This window comes from Rattus rattus, chromosome 3, assembly GCF_011064425.1.
Source record: "Rattus rattus isolate New Zealand chromosome 3, Rrattus_CSIRO_v1, whole genome shotgun sequence".
NCBI lineage: Eukaryota > Metazoa > Chordata > Mammalia > Rodentia > Muridae > Rattus > Rattus rattus.
This window is the reverse complement of record NC_046156.1, coordinates 1,370,235-1,387,373: the sequence shown is the minus strand read 5'-3', so window position 1 is coordinate 1,387,373 and position 17,139 is coordinate 1,370,235. Positions and strand designations below refer to the sequence as shown.

The window sequence follows — 17,139 nt, the reverse complement described above, 5'->3', positions numbered from 1 at the left end:
GGGGGATTTTTTTCCCTTTAAAGAATGAAGCTTGGGGTTGGGGATTTGGCTCAGTGGTAGAGCGCTTGCCTAGGAAGCGCAAGGTCCTGGGTTCAGTCCCCAGCCCGAAAAAAAAAAAAGAAAAAAAAAAAAAAAAAAAAGAAGCTTTCAGGGCCTATCTTTCCAAGCAATGACACCTGCATGCAGCCACGTCAGACACCAACTGACCAGAGTGGTTTTCCACTGAGGCCTGTCACGGGGTGTGCTGCATTTGCACATGTTGTCACTGCCTTAATTCTAATGTTAGTCTTTTTCTTTCTGTATCCAGTCAGTGTAAAAGCCATGTCAATGACAAATAATGTAATATTTGTAAAGCTTCACTCCCACTGCTTTCACTCTAATCCGGATTTCAAATTAAATAAAATTCATAGAAAAAAAAAAAAAAAACCAGTTCCCAAGTGCCCCACAAACAGTCTTGATTGATACTGGGGAAGCTACAAGCAATTGGAACATTAATCTTTTATGTTTTTTTTTTTTTTATTTAATAACAGTATTTCTTATATACATTTTGAGTGTTATTCCCTTTCCGGTTTCGGACAAACATCCCCTCCCCCCCCCTTCCTTATGGGTGTTCCCCTCCCAACCCTCCCCCATTGCTGCCCTCTCCCCAACAGTCTAGTTCACTAGGGGTTCAGTCTTAGGGACCCAGGGCTTCCCCCTTCCACTGGTGCTCTTACTAGGATATTCATTTGCAACCTCACGAGGTCAGAGTCCAGGGTCAGTCCATGTATAGTCTTTGGGTAGTGGCTTAGTCCTGGAAGCTCTGGTTGGTTGGCATTGCTGTACATATGGGGTCTCGAGCTCCTTCAAGCTCTTCCAGTTCTTTCTCTGATTCCTTCAACAGGGTCCTGTTCTCAGTTCAGTGCTTTCCTGCTGGCATACGCCTCTGTATTTGCTGTATTCTGGCTGTGTCTCTCAGGAGCGATCTGCATTCACATTTTGATCATCCGTCTTGAGTTTCATTTGTTCTAGGCATCTAGGGTAATTCAAGCATTTGGGCTAATAGCCACTTATCAATGAGTACATACCATGTATGTCTTTCTGTGATTGGGTTAGCTCACTCAGGATGATAGTTTCCAGTTCCAACCATTTGCCTACGAATTTCACAAAATCATTGTTTTTGATAGCTGAGTAATATTCCATTGTGTAGATGTACCACATTTTCTGTATCCATTCCTCTGTTGAAGGGCATCTGGGTTCTTTCCAGCTTCTGGCTATTATAAATAAGGCTGCGATGAACATAGTGGAGCACGTGTCTTTTTTATATGTTGGGGCATCTTTTGGGTATATGCCCAGGAGAGGTATAGCTGGATCCTCAGGCAGTTCAATGTCCAATTTTCTGAGGAACCTCCAGACTGATTTCCAGAATGGTTGTAGCAGTCTGCAACCCCACCAACAATGGAGGAGTGTTCCCCTTTCTCCACATCCTCGCCAGCATTTGCTGTCACCTGAGTTTTTGATCTTAGCCATTCTCACTGGTGTGAGGTGAAATCTCAGGGTTGTTTTGATTTGCATTTCCCTTATGACTAACGATGTTGAACATTTCTTTAGGTGTTTCTCAGCCATTCGGCATTCCTCAGCTGTGAATTCTCTGTTTAGCTCTGAACCCCATTTTTTAATAGGGTTATTTGTCTCCCTGCTGTCTAACTTCTTCAGTTCTTTGTATATTTTGGATATAAGCCCTCTATCTGTTGTAGGATTGGTAAAGATCTTTTCCCAATCTGTTGGTTGCCGTTTTGTCCTAACCACAGTGTCCTTTGCCTTACAGAAGATTTGCAGTTTTATGAGATCAAATTTGTGATTCTTGATCTTAGAGCATAAGTCATTGGTGTTTTGTTCAGGAAATTTTCTCCAGTGCCCATGTGTTCCAGATGCTTCCCCAGTTTTTCTTCTATTAGTTTGAGTGTATCTGGTTTGATCCACTTGGACTTAAGCTTTGTACAGGGTGATAAGCATGGATCGATCTGCATTCTTCTACATGTTGACCTCCAGTTGAACCAGCACCATTTGCTGAAAATACTATCTTTTTTTTCCATTGGATGGTTTTTGGCTCCTTTGTCAAAAATCAAGTGCCCATAGGTGTGTGGGTTCATTTCTGGGTCTTCAATTCTGTTCCATTGGTCTATCTGTCTGTCTCTGTACCAATACCATGCAGTTTTATCACTATTGCTCTGTAATACTGCTTGAGATCTGGGATAGTGATTCCCCTGAAGTCCTTTTATTGTTGAGGATAGTTTTAGCTATCCTGGGTTTTTGTTATTCCAGATGAATTTTGCAAATTGTTCTGTCTAACTCTTTGAAGAATTGGATTGGTATTTTGATGGGGATTGCATTGAATCTGTAGATCGCTTTTTGGTAGAATGGCCATTTTTACTATATTAATCCTGCCAATCCATGAGCATGGGAGATCTTTCCATCTTCTGAGATCTTCTTCAATTTCTTTCTTCAGAGTCTTGAAGTTCTTATCATACAGATCTTTCACTTGCTTGGTTAAAGTTACACCGAGGTACTTTATATTATTTGGATCTATTATGAAGGGTGTCATTTCCCTAATTTCTTTCTCGGCCTGTTTCTCTTTTGTGTAGAGGAAGGCTACTGATTTATTTGAGTTAATTTTATACCCAGCCACTTTGCTGAAGTTGTTTATCAGCTTTAGTAGTTCTCTGGTGGAACTTTTGGGATCACTTAAATATACTATCATATCATCTGCAAATAGTGATATTTTGACTTCTTCTTTTCGATCTGTATCCCCTTGACCTCCTTTTGTTGTCTGATTGCTCTGGCTAGAACTTCAAGAACTATATTGAATAAGTAGGAGAGAGTGGGCAGCCTTGTCTAGTCCCTGATTTTTAGTGGGATTGCTTCAAGTTTCTCTCCATTGAGTTTAATGTTAGCAACTGGTTTTGCTGTATATAGCTTTACTATGTTTAGGTATGGGCCTTGAATTCCTATTCTTTCCAGGACTTTTATCATGAAGGGGTGTTGAATTTTGTCAAATGCTTTCTCAGCATCTAATGAAATGATCATGTGGTTTTGTTCTTTCAGTTTGTTTATATAATGGATCCGTTGATGGTTTTCCGTATATTAAACCATCCCTGCATGCCTGGGATGAAGCCTACTTGATCATGGTGAATGATTGTTTTGATGTGCTCTTGGATTCGGTTTGCCAGAATTTTATTGAGTATTTTTGCATCGATATTCATAAGGGAAATTGGTCTGAAGTTCTCTTTCTTTGTTGGGTCTTTGTGTGGTTTAGGTATAAGAGTAATTGTGGCTTCATAGAAGGAATTCGGTAGTGCTCCATCTGTTTCAATTTTGTGGAATAGTTTGGATAATATTGGTACGAGGTCTTCTATGAAGGTCTGATAGAATTCTGCACTAAACCCGTCTGGACCTGGGCTCTTTTTGGTTGGGAGACCTTTAATGACTTCTTCTATTTCCTTAGGAGTTATGGGGTTGTTTAACTGGTTTATCTGTTCCTGATTTAACTTCGGTACCTGGTATCTGTCTAGGAAATTGTCCATTTCCTGCAGATTTTCAAGTTTTGTTGAATATAGGCTTTTATAGTAAGATCTGATGATTTTTTGAATTTCCTCTGAATCTGTAGTTATGTCTCCCTTTTCATTTCTGATTTTGTTAATTTGGACACACTCTCTGTGTCCTCTCGTTAGTCTGGCTAAGGGTTTATCTATCTTGTTGGTTTTCTCAAAGAACCAACTTTTGGTTCTGTTGATTCTTTCTATGGTCCTTTTTGTTTCTACTTGGTTGATTTCGGCTCTGAGTTTGATTATTTCCTGCCTTCTACTCCTCCTGGGTGTATTTGCTTCTTTTTGTTCTAGAGCTTTTAGGTGTGCTGTCAAGCTACTGACATATGCTCTTTCCTGTTTCTTTCTGCAGGCACTCAGCGCTATGAGTTTTCCTCTTAGCACAGCTTTCATTGTGTCCCATAAGTTTGGGTATGTTGTATCTTCATTTTCATTAAATTCTAAAAAGTCTTTAATTTCTTTCTTTATTTCTTCCTTGACCAGGTTATCATTGAGTAGAGCATTGTTCAATTTCCACGTATATGTGGGCATTCTTCCCTTATTGTTATTGAAGACCAGTTTTAGGCCGTGGTGGTCCGATAGCACGCATGGGATTATTTCTATCTTTCTGTACCTGTTGAGGCCCATTTTTTGACCAATTATATGGTCAATTTTGGAGAAAGTACCATGAGGAGCTGAGAAGAAGGTATATCCTTTTGCTTTAGGATAGAATGTTCTATAAATATCTGTTAAGTCCATTTGGCTCATGACTTCTCTTAGTCTTTCTACGTCTCTGTTTAATTTCTGTTTCCATGATCTGTCCATTGATGAGAGTGGGGTGTTGAAGTCTCCTACTATTATTGTGTGAGGTGCAATGTGTGTTTTGAGCTTTAGTAAGGTTTATTTTACGTGTGTAGGTGCCCTTGTATTTGGGGCATAGATATTTAGGATTGAGAGTTCATCTTGGTGGATTTTTCCTTTGATGAATATAAAGTGTCCTTCCTTATCTTTTTTGATGACTTTTAGTTGAAAATTGACTTTATTTGATATTAGAATGGCTACTCCAGCTTGCTTCTTCCGACCATTTGCTTGGAAAGTTGTTTCCCAGCCTTTCACTCTGAGGTAGTGTCTGTCTTTGTCTCTGAGGTGTGTTTCCTGTAGGCAGCAGAATGCAGGGTCCTCGTTGCGTATCCAGTTTGTTAATCTATGTCTTTTTATTGGGGAGTTGAGGCCATTGATGTTGAGAGAAATTAAGGAATAGTGATTATTGCTTCCTGTTGTATTCATATTTGGATGTGAGGTTATGTTTGTGTGCTTTTCTTCTCTTTGTTTTGTTGCCAAAAATGATTAGTTTCTTGCTTCTTTTTTAGGGTATAAGCTTGCCCCCTTATGTTGGGCTTTACCATTTATTATCCTTTGTAGTGCTGGATTTGTAGAAAGATATTGTGTAAATTTGGTTTTGTCATGGAATATCTTGGTTTCTCCATCTATGTTGATTGAGAGTTTTGCAGGATACAGTAACCTGGGCTGGCATTTGTGTTCTCTTAGGGTCTGTATGACATCAGTCCAGGATCTTCTGGCCTTCATAGTTTCTGGCGAAAAGTCTGGTGTGATTCTGATAGGTCTGCCTTTATATGTTACTTGACCTTTTTCCCTTACTGCTTTTAATATTCTTTCTTTTTTTTGTGCGTTTGGTGTTTTGACTATTATGTGACGGGAGGTGTTTCTTTTCTGGTCCAATCTATTTGGAGTTCTGTAGGCTTCTTGTATGCCTATGGGTATCTCTTTTTTAGGTTAGGGAAGTTTTCTTCTATGATTTTGTTGAAGATATTTACTGGTCCTTTGAGCTGGGAGTCTTCACTCTCTTCTATACCTATTATCCTTAGGTTTGATCTTCTCATTGAGTCCTGGATTTCCTGTATGTTTTTGACCAGTAGCTTTTTCCGCTTTACATTATCTTTGACAGTTGAGTCAATGATTTCTATGGAATCTTCTGCTCCTGAGATTCTCTCTTCCATCTCTTGTATTCTGTTGGTGATGCTTGTATCTACAGCTCCTTGTCTCTTCTTTTGGTTTTCTATATCCAGGGTTGTTTCCATGTGTTCTTTCTTGATTGCTTCTATTTCCATTTTTAATTCCTTCAACTGTTTGATTGTGTTTTCCTGGAATTCTTTCAGGGATTTTTGTGACTCCTCTCTGTAGGCTTCTACTTGTTTGTTTATGTTTTCCTGTGTTTCTCTAAGGGAGTTCTTCATGTCTTTCTTGAAGTCCTCCAACATCATGATCAAATATGATTTTGAAACTAGATCTTGCTTTTCTGGTGTGTTTGGATATTCTGTGTTTGCTTTGGTGGTAGAATTGGGCTCCGATGATGCCATGTAGTCTTGGTTTCTGTTGCTTGGGTTCCTGCGCTTGCCTCTCGCCATCAGATTATCTCTAGTGTTACTTTGTTCTGCTATTTCTGACAGTGGCTAGACTGTCTTATAAGCCTGTGTTTCAGGAGTGCTGTAGACCTGTTTTCCTGTTTTCTTTCAGCCAGTTATGGGGACAGAGTGTTCTGCTTTCGGGCGCGTAGTTTTTCTTCTCTACAGGTCTTCAGCTGTTCCTGTGAGCCTGTGTCTTGAGTTCACCAGGCAAGTCGTTTGTAGCAGAAAAGTTTGTCTTACCTGTGGTCCCCAGGCTCAAGTTTGCTCTCGGGGTGTTGCCTATGAGCTCTCCACGGCCTCAGCAGCCAGGAAGATCTCGCCGCCCCTTCCGGGAGGTTTAGTGCACCAGGGTTCCAGATAGGTTTTGTTTTCCTCTGGGGTCAGTACTGTGTGCAGCGTGCAGTCTCTTCTGGTTTCCCAGGCGTGTCCGCCTCTCTGAAGGTTTAGCTCTCCCTCCCACGGGATTTGGGTGCAGAGAACTGTTTATGCGGTCGGTCCCTTCAGGTGTGGTGTCTCTGACGCAGTGGATCTGCTGCTCCTGGGCCCTCCTCTACGGGTACCCAGAGGCCGTATACAGTTTCCTCCTGGGCCAGGGATGTGGGCAGGGGTGGGCAGCGTTGGTGGTCTCCTCCGCTCTGCTGCCTCAGGAGTGCCCGCCCGACCAGGCGGCGAGAACTCCCCTCCAGGGGGCCTGGGAGCAGAGAGCTGCTGAAGGCAGGGATCCTCCGCTGGTCCGGGACTCTGGCCAAACACGGGAAGTGTCCGGCCCCAGAGGAACTCCGCCTCTGTGTGACCCGAGATCACCAGGCAAGTCGTTTGTAGCAGAAAAGTTTGTCTTACCTGTGGTCCCCAGGCTCAAGCTTGCTGGCGGGGTGTTGCCTATGAGCTCTCCACGGCCTCAGCAGCCAGGAAGATCTGCGCCGCCCCTTCCGGGAGGTTTTGTGCACCAGGGTTCCAGATAGGTTTTGTTTTCCTCTGGGGTCAGTACTGTGTGCAGCGTGCAGTCTCTTCTGGTTTCCCAGGCGTGTCCGCCTCTCTGAAGGTTTAGCTCTCCCTCCCACGGGATTTGGGTGCAAAGAACTGTTTACGCGGTCGGTCCCTTCAGGTGCGGTGTCTCAGACGCAGTGGATCTGCTGCTCCTGGGCCAATCTTTTATGTTTTTAAATGGAAATACTTCCTGCAAAATGGTTACTCAACAAAATACTAAGTTGCAAGTGGTCTAACTAAAAACACTGAGTGGTCTAACTACAAAAGCTGAGTCCTTTCCTTAAGTAACTATACACGGTAAGGAGATCTGGCCTTCCATTCCCAATAAAGTACAAGTAGTAGTCCTGTTTACAGTTTATAGAGATGAGGGAAGGAGTAGTCACCTTACATACAGGTTTACAAAATGTATATGTTGTAATGTATATATTACATTGTGTATCATATGTATTACATTCACCACTTCAAATAAAAGTCAGGGAGCTCCTTCAAACAGTGGAACAAAGGAATATTTGCTTAATAAGACCTACCAAAGAAACAGAAAAATGATTGAGAACACATGTAGGCACTAGTCTCAAAGCTGCACAATATGGCAGTAAAGAGTTGGAGATGAGAAATTCAGGAAAATGTACAGGTATGAGCTTGCAGAGGAAGAGGAAAGAAGTCACAGTTCTAATCTTCGAGATAAGCAAGGTTTAATAGACCTCCCTAGTAGAATCTTGGATGGTAACACTGTTGAGAACAACATAGACTGTGGAAGCCTAACTGGAGGTTTCAGAGAGGAACAATACTAGCAGACCATGCTTGTGACATTTTGGTTTTAAAATAGTGGCTGTTTTCTTCATTTTTCCTAAAAATCTGCTTGAGGCTAAATTGAAAAGTTTCAGACTAATTTCATCAACACAGGAGATTTCAATTAAGCCGAGTATGAATTCTGCTGTGTGGCTTTAATAATCCCTTGTATGCAGGTCTACAATACAAAAGAGCAAGCGGAGGAAACAGAAATGCATAATATTTGAGAAGAAAAAGAACAGCAAGATGTTTCATGTTGGAGCTGTAACTAGTACTTAAGGAGTTAAGTACCAAGACGCTTAGTGAAATAAAGGCTGCTGGGCTTACTGGGGTCCCAGCAAGTGGGGCATTACAGAATTGATAACTCAACTAGTTGTCCCAGGTGTCAGGGAGAATCCTGAGAATCAGAATGACCTTTGACATCCATTTATATATTATAGTGAGCTATGCTGTTTTATAAATTGTTCAAATTGCATGTGATTAGTTCTCAACAGGGTTTATAGAGTATCCATTGCTCTTTGGGGCATATAACTCTAAATAAAATGTAAGAATAAATTTAGATTTAAACGAATGAATTTTATTTTGCTTAAGTTTTATGCAGCAATATGAATAAGTATTATAGGGACATTTTCACATACATTTATACGTGTGTGTGTGTGTGTGTGTGTGTGTGTGTGTGTGTGTGTGTAAACTTGACTACACTGGGAATTGACAGGGTGAGTGTACTTTAGAGACACTCCTGTGGAAGTGATGGTGGGAAAATGATAACAGTCTCTTTCCTACTAATGACAATGGACAGAGTTAGAGACATGAAGGAAAGTACAAGATCAAAGAGAAATTTGTGTAGCAATACTGCAGTAATATGTAGTAATTAAAACACAGAAATAGTGAGCAGGAAAATGAAAAGATTTCTAACAATTCACTCTCCACTGATGAACTCAGTATTTATTTGTCAAGAATAAATACAGCAGGTACTAAGACAGGGGAAAGAATGAGAGCATTGCCAAAGATCAGCCAATAGGAAATTCACATTATATCACATCAGTTATAAGAGAAAAGTTACATGATGGAAAAAATGTACATCTATGCATTTCTAGTTCACAAATTTGTTTACAAGAGAACAACTAAAAAAAGTGAAGAAGGAAATGACTGACTAATGTCCTAATTGTCCTCATTTAATCTGAGTGTGAAATAATCATTCTTCTAATAAGTGTCTAAGAGTGGACATACACCTTCAATTCCCTTGACATAGGGTTTGTTTCCCTATTTTATAATTGTGAGAAGTGATTGCCATTTCTAATTTTTCACACAGACATTACTATTAAAAAGACTAAGAATTTTTTCTAACAGATAAAATATACAGTATAAAGTCATAGGAAGCACATACATATGTAAAAGAGGACAATAGCTCTAGGTGTCATGCTCTGCTTGAAGGAAAAGATGATGAAGGGATGTTAATCAGGATGATTCTGAGAGAGAAAAAAGTGACCTTCTTGTCAAGAATGGTTGTCAAGACATTTTTAATTTGCAACAAAGGGGAAAGGGAAATTGTCATTTCCCGAGGAGCCTGAAAATCATTTGCCAGGACATTTGAGCACATCAGAGGACATGGAAGGAGGGAAGCAGGAAAATAGAGATCATCAAGCACTGGGGAGTCTTCTGAGCCTGTGCTCCTCCTGCACCACTTGACTGAAGTCTTCCTCACCCAGGTCAGCAGCAATCTCCAGACTGCTGGCTACTGTCACAGCAGCCACTGCTGCCACCACTGCTACCACAACAGCCACTGCTGCCACCACTGCTACCACAGCAGCCACTGCTGCCACCACTGCTACAGCATCCAGAACTGTGACGATGGCGACGGAGAGATCTGCGGGGTCTGTGGTGGCTCAGGCAGCAGCCTCCACCCCCAGAACTGCAGCAGCCACCAGAGCCGGAGCCACAGCAGTTCCCAGAGCTGCAGCAGCCCCCAGAACCCAGGCTACAGCAGGAAGACACAGGGGGGCACTTGGGAGGACACTTTGGGGGGCATTTTGGAGGGCACTTTGGAGTTTGGCACTTGGGAGGGCACTTGGCAGGGGGCTGGCACTGCTGCTGGCTCTGCTGGCAGGACATCTCAGGTATGTGTGTTCAGGAGCTGTGAGAAAATCACACACATGTCAGACACCAAACACTGAGGCATCCTGACCCATCCAGGTCACACAGAAGCATTAGTGATCATCATAGAAACAGCATCTATAGTCAGTACATTTATAATATACTTAGATTATCACATCCTGTTTCTCATGTCTTTGGAACATCAGAAACACAAGCACATGAGATATTGTTCCCTGTAATGTTGCAGCACTAAATCAATGCCTAGTGACGTTTTATAAAGGTCTGCTATTCTAAGTTTTCATATGTGTGCCAGTATATATACTATTTCAGAGATGACTAATTGTAAAGGAAAGATCAATCAGTACTTAAAGGTCATTTTAGTTTATGGTCAGTATTTCAAAGGACCCTTGAGAACACTTAGGGAGTAAGCTCAACCACTGACAAAAGAATAGCAGTACTTGTTCCAACCTGATATGGGGACACTAACCCTTGTTATGAGGCCAGAGTTCAGATGTGTCCAAATTACCAACTGCTAAGGCTAAGAGTGGAAAGATCAGTTTCATCCTGGTGGTATCTCTCATATCAAAGAAATATATGAGCATATCCCAAAGAATGAAGTTCTTTCCCAAACCAAAGTGAAGTCCTGTAGACTTTCCATGCTCTAGCTCTTCATTGTCAGAGAAAAAAAAGGCATTTTCTTTAAGAGCCATCCCTCCTCCTGGAAAGGAGTCTAGATGCATAGTTATCTGTGCTGAGCACTCCATCCTAAGCTGACCTATAACACTGAAGTTACTCTGCGCTCTCCAGAGCCAGAGTACCCAAGACTTTCTAGTGCCTCCCTAGCTAAAGCTGTGGCTAGTGTCTGACAAAGCTACCACTGCCTCAAACCTCAGATGTTTTATGATCTATCAGTTCTGTCCACAAGGCTGAGAGTCCCTTTCCAATCTTCTCTCCAGCTATAGTTTAGCTCCACTCTGGAAGTCTTTGACCTTACTTCCAGGGGACACTTACCAAGATGAGGGGTAGAACAGGATCTGTGAGTATCTCAGCCAATAAGTGGATGGAAGGGCCCTCTCCATCAGTCCTTTTATTCTAAACCTGGGCTCTGTCCCAGCCTGTGAGACAGTGGCTAGGGATGGGATGCCCTGCCTCCTGACGCCCACATGGTTTTATGACAGATCATGATAAGATATAACTCATCAACCTTCCTCTTTGCAGGCAAGGCAAGCTGCATCTATCTTAGAGCATGACTTAGGCATGAGATGAGGAAGTGAATTGATAGATCCTTAAACCTGGCATTCCTACAGAGTGTCTGCATTAGGAACCACTCATTTCTTCATCATCTTACTTTTCTGCTGGTTCTTATTGTGATGTGTGCAACTGGTATAGCATGCTAAGCTAAAAATAGTTGAAAATTTTTGCATGTCTGCTTCTATCCATATACTTTCACAGCTGTGCTTATGTGGTACACTTTAGACATCTAAAGCAGTAAAATCCAGCATGATGGATCTGGTGCAGCACCAAGACATGTTGAGGTGTCATTCTGAAAGACTACTGAGTCAATATCATTTCCCACTTAAACTATTACCATGGAATATTCAGGAGAATGAAATGCCAAGACATGGATAAAGAAAAATAAAATTCTCTTATATGGCTTCCAACAGACTTTTACAAACTGTTAAATATGTGGTGGGTAATATGATATTTAAACCCACCAATAGAGAGATGGCTCTTCAGTGGAGAATGCACACTGCTCTTGAAGAGAATCTGAGATTGATTCCTAACACCTAAGTGGGACAGCTCAGGACCAATTGTAACTCTAGATTCAGGGCGTATAACACCCTCTTCTTAACTACAATGATACAGTTACACACACAAACAAACATGCAGACATAAACATAGAAAGGTATACACACTGAACAAATAAAACACAGACATACACAGAAAAATGCAATTAAATATTTGCCCCAGAAACAATAATTGAAAACAACTGACCCAGACAGATATGGAGAGTCCTAGACAAACAGTGGATGGAGACTAGGGACTCACAGAATAGGAAGAAAGATAGCTGGCCACCAGGGGGTTAGGAACTCCACAGGAAGACCAACAGAAACCATTAACTTGGACCCTTGGGGCTCTCAGAGACTGAACCACCAACCAAAGAACATACATTTGCTGGACCTAGGCCTCCTGCACTTACGTAGCAGATGTAGAGCTTGGTCTTCATGTGGGTCCTGAACAACTGGAACAGGGACTATCCCAAAAGCTCTTGCCTGAATGAGGGATGTGTTCTTCCAGCTGTGCTACTTTTTATGGCCTCAGTGGGAGAGGAGACGCCTAGCCTTGGAGAGACTTGAAGTACAAGGGTGGGAGGATACTCAGGGCTCCCCCCATCCACTCAGAAGAAAAGGGTATGAGGGATGAGAGCAGAATTGTATGGGGGCTGAGAGGGAGGGTCAGTGAGCAGGGTATAAATTAAATGAATGAAAAATATAAATTATAATTTAGAAAAGATGGAGTTATTCAATAAATAATGTGTATGAAAATGTCACAAAGAAACATAAAATTTGCAAATAATAAAATAATAAATGAATAACTATAATTAAAATCAATAAAACCTTAATAATAATAAAGCAATGGTTGTTACCAGAGAGAATACATTTCCTTTTTGTCTGTTGCTTTGCATATGTCTTAAAAATATTTTTATATTAGATTTTTCATGAATTTACATCTGATCATCCTTTAATATGGTACTCTGGTCTTAACTTTTTTAATATTGCTGGATCTGTAGAAACCACCACATATCTCTCATGGAAACTGAATGCTATTAATTGTAATGTTAGATGGCATATTACTAACAAGAAAGTTAGAAAGAGGGTTCATATGGTATGTAGGAAATTATGTTGATCACCTATAAAAAACACGGGAACAGCTTTGCGCAGTGGCAGTATCGTAGCCAATGAGGTTTATCCGAGGCGCGATTATTGCTAATTGAAAAAACACGGGAACAGTCATATGCTATGATGTATTATCTGTATACTCCTGCATATGAGACAAAAGAGCTAAAGAGCCATATACCCTCCCAAGAATAACTGCAACAACTCATTAGCAAAGACTGTTCAGGACTGTATGTATCTTAAGAGAAGTAAAGACCTTATGAATAGTTCATATGAAATATTTTCCCTCCTGCTCTCAAATTTGTTCTTAGTTAAATGATGTGATTTTTGTCTCTTAGTTTATGGTTTTCCCTAAAATGTATATTACAACTTTAAGTCTCTTAATAATGTAAATTGATTCAATCTTTTTTCGTACAATGTTTAACATAATTAAAACAAATTCCTCAAGCTTGTTTGTGGATTATAATTTTTCTTATAAACCCTAGTTGAACACATTTTATTCTGTAGATATTTGGTGATGTAAAAGTCTCTTGCTACCATCTTCAGTGACATTTAAGCTATTCCTAAAGACTTGAATCACTGGGGAAAAAAAATACCTAACATCTGAGGCAGACTGAGGTATGTGTGGTCACATGACCTTGAAGAGTCAATAACTGTATCATCTGGGTTGACTTATTCTCCTGCTCATATTGTTACAGTAGCCTTAGTTACTGGGAGAGGTCAGGAACTGATCCCTGATTTGTCCAGTGGCAGTTATGCCAGGCTCACCTTGGGATTTCTAGGATGATGTAGCTGAGATGGTAGCTACTCCACATTTCTGCCTCTGGGTCCTCAGCTTACTTGCCTGACTGTAGGTATGTATGAGTAGCATGCTTGCTCAAAGAAGACTGGAATCTAGCCTTGAGTGTGATCTCTGGAAACTTAAACCTCAACCAACGTGAACATCATGGAGAGTAAACTGTGGACAGACTGAGGGCTTCAATTATCAGGTGCTTTCCTGTTAGGCACAAAAGGAGCATCAAGCCTAAGAAACCCAAGGCCATACTTGTGGCATACCTTGGGGTTATCCAACTATTCTATGATTACATTTAGGATCTACTCAGTGTCTGATACTGAAACCTAGGCAACTATACAGGGCCAGACAGGTCATAAATCTTTGAGGCAAATTTACCACAATCATATTACTTCAGTAGTATAATCCCCAACTGTACATTATATATCTGTCCCTATACTCCAGAGAAAAATGTAGTCCACACCCTCCATTAAAGAAAACTTTCTTCTAAATAGAGGGCCTTAAAGAAAAGAACAGACACTATATCAGAGTAAAAGGCTAGAAAAAATAAAATTCCAAGCAAATGGTCCCAAGAAACAAGCTGAAGTAGGCATTCTAATATTTAATAAAATAGACTTTCAACCAAAGTTATCAAAAAGATAAGGAAGGAAACTTCATATTCATCAAAGGAAAAATCCACCAAGATGAACTTTCAATTCTGGCACCTCCATTTATAAAACAAACCTTACTAAAGCTCAAAGCACATATTGCACCTCACACAATAATAGTGGGAGACTTCAACACCCCACTCTCAGCAATGGACAGATTGTGAAAACAGAAACTAAACACAGATACAGAGATACTAAGAGAAGTTATGAACCAAATAGATTTAACAGATATCTATAGAACATTTCATCCTCAAGCAAAAGAATATATATTCTTCTCAGCAAATCATGGTATCTTGTTCAAAATTGACCTTATAATCAGTCACAAAACAGACCTCGACAGATACAAGAAGATTAAAATAATCCCATGCATGCTATCAGATCACCACAGATTAAAACTGGCCTTCAATATCAACAAAAACAACAGAAAGCCCACATACACAAGGAAGCTGAACAATGCTCTACTCAATGATAACATGGTCAAGGAAGAAATAAAGAAAGAAATTAAAGACTTTTTAGAATTTAATGAAAATGAAGGAACAACATACTCAAATTTATGGGACACAATGAAAGCAGTGCTAAGATGAAAACTCATAGCTCTGAGTGCCTCCAAAAAGAAAGTCAAGAGAGCATAAACGAGCAGTTTCATAGCACACCAAAATGCTGTAGAACAAAAAAGAATCAAATACACCCAAAAGGAGTAGATGGCAGGAAATAAAATAATAATAATAATAATAATAATAATAATAATACAGTGAGAAAGAGAAAGGGGAGTTAGGTTGAAAAATGGGAAAAAAATGACCACTGTTGATATGCCTTAAAATAACCCCATAAAAGCTCACATACAATGTTTTGCAAATTTGGTATTCTAAGCTCGGTAGCAACATTGCTATAAGGGAAAACTGAATGGAGTGTCAAAGAACTCTGGAAACATCCTTTTCCATTGTAAAACTTAAAAAACTAAAAATGCCGTGAAATAAAATCAAGGAAGAAAAACAGTTCTACATGGATTCTTTATGACACCGAAGAAAGGCACTGAAGGCAACACTAAAGATGGGAAAGCTTTCCACTTATATACTAACAAAGTTATTATTGTGAAAATAATTAGAAAGGAAAGAGGGAGGAAACACCATCACTGCCACCAGCACAGCTGTGACAGAGCCGCGAGGAGACCAGCTGCTTGACATCCCCTCACTGGCCTCGGATTTGTTCCAACAGTCTGTTAAAACACGGTGGATTACTACGAAGTGCTGGGCGTGCACAGACATGCCTCACCTGAGGACGTTAAAAAGGCGTATCGAAAACAAGCACTTAAACGGCACAGGGACAAAAATCCTGAAAATAAAGAAGAAGCAGAGCGGAAATTCAAACAAGTAGCTGAGGCATATGAGGTGTTATCAGATGTTAAAAAGCGGGACATCTATGACAAATATGGCAAAGAAGGATTAAATGGTGGTGGAGAAGGAGGTGGAAGTCATTTTGACAGTCCATTTGAGTTTGGCTTCACATTCCGTAACCTAGATGATGTCTTGAGGGAATTTTTTGGTGGAGGGAACCCATTTTCATTTGACTTCTTCGAAGACCCATTTGATGACTTTTTTGGGAACAGAGAGGATCCCGGAGGAAGTAGAAGCGGAGGTGCTGGCTCCTTTCTCTGCCTTCAGTGGATTTCCTTCTTTTAGGCGTGTATTTCCTGCTTTTGATACAGGCTTTACTCCATTCGGGTCACTAGGTCATAGGGGGTCTCACTTCCTTCTCTTCAGTGTCATTTGGCAGCAATGGGAATGGGCAACTCCAACTAAAATAGTTAATGACAAAAAAGTCATGTAAAGAGAATTGTACAGAACGGTCAGGAAAGAGTAGAAGTTGAAGAAGATGGACAGTTAACGTCCCTGACGAAAAATGGTAAGGAGCACCTGCTATGCTTGGATAACAAGTAATTCAACGCATGCATTTAACAGAAATGTTAAACCACAACAAACACGATTTGAGAAATAACAGGAACTTTATTGTTTGAGGATTTCAAACGAACTCGACTTTCTGTATAACTGTACCTTATATAAAGTGTTTATAAAACAGTCCATCGAGGCCCCCATTTATCAGATTCTTGAGTTTGTTATTGGGACCACAAAATAAAACCTTTCTTTCATTTTTTTTTGTCTTTAAAATTGTTATAAGCTTTATATGCGCTTTGCTTTAAACAAAACGTTCTCTGGGGTGAGACCTGTGACACCTGAGTCGTGCTAGGAAGAGATTGTCTTTAACACCAGCATGGATCTTCTTCCCGCTGTGTTGAATTGTGAGTAGTGTCAGCCTGCTGTGAAGTTAACATTGCCAGATGAATCGTCTACAGAAATATTTCTATTTTATTTTCAGTATTTAGTGATGTAATCTATTACTGCCTCAAAGGTAACACATTTCTGGTTTAGTGCAAATTAAGGATGCTTTCTGGTTGTTCATGGATGCTGGCAACCTCGTCAGTTTGTATTGTGTAAATATGTAATGGTAAGTTTAGGTTTAAAAGAAGCAGGTAATTTGGGTTTCTGTCATTTGCTTAAAAAATAAATGTGAATGTGTTTGGTGCATTCTTTCATGAAAAAGAAGAAAATGCACAATGCTAAAGTATCACAATACCTATTTTCAAATTATATTCCAGAACAAAATTATTATGTTAAACAGCATAAACTGCTGTAGACTGCCAGGACATAATGTGTACAACACTAAAGCAAACTTCAAAACACGGACAGACATGTAATCGTTACGAAAGTGTCCAAACGCTTTGGAGAAGAGAGTTCCTCTTCAGTAACTGGAAATGAGAAAGTCAGAAATCCTCATAGACACACCTGTTTCACTTACACTCCAAAAAAAGAGAGAGAGAAAGAAAGAGAGAGAGAGAGAGAGAGAGAGAGAGAGAGAGAGAGAGAGAGAGAGAGAGAGAGAGAGAGA

The 17,139-nt window shown here is 40.3% G+C and overlaps 1 non-coding gene and 1 pseudogene across 1 annotated transcript; both read left to right on the top strand.

Annotated features, from left to right (window-relative positions):
* The first annotated feature begins 9,616 nt into the window (after positions 1-9,616).
* Positions 9,617-16,133, top strand: LOC116895201 (annotated as a pseudogene).
* On the top strand, positions 12,790-12,931 carry LOC116897658. Its single transcript, XR_004387623.1, has one exon. It is a non-coding gene; the product is annotated as a U4 spliceosomal RNA (small nuclear RNA).
* Positions 16,134-17,139: the final 1,006 nt, after the last annotated feature.